Source organism: Hakea prostrata, chromosome 1, assembly GCF_041222555.1.
Source record: "Hakea prostrata isolate BN-2017 chromosome 1, UWA_Hpros_2, whole genome shotgun sequence".
Classification (NCBI taxonomy): Eukaryota; Viridiplantae; Streptophyta; class Magnoliopsida; order Proteales; family Proteaceae; genus Hakea; species Hakea prostrata.
Genome location: NC_142600.1, coordinates 59,244,269 through 59,245,602, shown reverse-complemented (window position 1 = coordinate 59,245,602; position 1,334 = coordinate 59,244,269). Strand labels below are relative to the sequence as shown.

General features: G+C 36.6%; 1 non-coding gene across 1 annotated transcript; it reads right to left on the bottom strand.

Annotated features, from left to right (window-relative positions):
* Positions 1-901: 901 nt before the first annotated feature.
* On the bottom strand, positions 902-1,008 carry LOC149029222 (small nucleolar RNA R71). Its single transcript, XR_016171336.1, has one exon. It is a non-coding gene; the product is annotated as a small nucleolar RNA R71 (small nucleolar RNA).
* Positions 1,009-1,334: the final 326 nt, after the last annotated feature.

The following is a 1,334-nucleotide window of genomic DNA, read 5'->3' as shown; positions in this document are numbered from 1 at the left end:
TGATACCGTGCGCTTGCGGTTACTTTTAAAATTCACAAACAAGTTTTTGGCGCCGTTGCCGGGGAGGTATTAGTCCACTTTGTTTTTCTAATTCTTAGGTAAATCGAAGTGATTTAAAAATAAAAAAATAAAATTCAAAGATATTACTCTTAACTTGAGTAGAAACAAAAACGTATAGTAGTCCCCACTCTACTGCAGAATCCCCAGGATTCGATTGTAGGTGGCTCCGAAGACTATACGGATTCCCTTGCTGTCAAACCTATAAGCGCTCAGCTATATGGCAACCTTACAGCTTTGGAATCATTGTTTCAATCTTTGTGGTGGGAAATTCATTACTTTCCTTTCGTTTTTGTTATTTTCTTTTCTTTTGTTCTTTAGTACTTTATTTTTTTTTATTTTATTAAAAAAAAATCTCATTCTTTCATAAGAGCCATTAATTGCATTAAGTGGTTAGTGCATGTGTGTCTGGACTCGTGATTCTACAAATAGAATTGTCCGAGTGTCTACCTTGACCATGGAAGGTCTACCTCCACCACCTCCACCTAAGAGTCTTATGGATAGATTTTATCCTACCCGATCTGCACAACCTTCCTGTATACGTTTACCTGAAGTGAGGGGTAATAATTTTGAGCTCAAATCTCATTATCTATCTATGTTACCCCAATTTCATGGGCTACTTGATCAAGATGCATATTTGTTCCTTAGGGAGTTTGAGGAGGTTTGTGTCCTTATGAAGGTACAAAAACTTACTGATGATGCCATAAGACTACGGTTTATTACCTTTGCATTAAAGGACCAAGCCAAAAAGTGGCTTTATAGCTTACCTAGGGATAGCATTATCACATGGGAACAATTTACTGTTCTATTCTTGAAGAAATTCTTTCCTTTCTCTAAGACTAACAAAATAAGAAATGATATTCTTCAATTTCATCAGAAACCCAATGAGTCCTTTGCTAAGGTAATGGAGAGGTTTCAAAGCCTTCTCCAAGAATGCCCTCACCATGGTATAGAATTATGGCATTTATGCCAAATAATTTATGAGGGTATCGATTACCAAACAAAGCAACTTTTGGAATCAATGTGCCCCACAGGATTTACATCATTCACTGATGATTCCGAAGCTTGGAATTTTCTTTTAGACCTAGCAGATAGAACTAGAGAATGGGAGTCAACCCAAGAGTCTAAAAGGACTAGTAGGGGATATTTTGTTGATAGCCAAGCCCATAAGGAAGTACAAATAGATAACATTTTGAAAAAGTTAGAGACTTTGGTAGTTAAAGCTGCACCACCAAGTCAAGCACATTTTATTGACAAATCTATTTCTATGTGTGCAT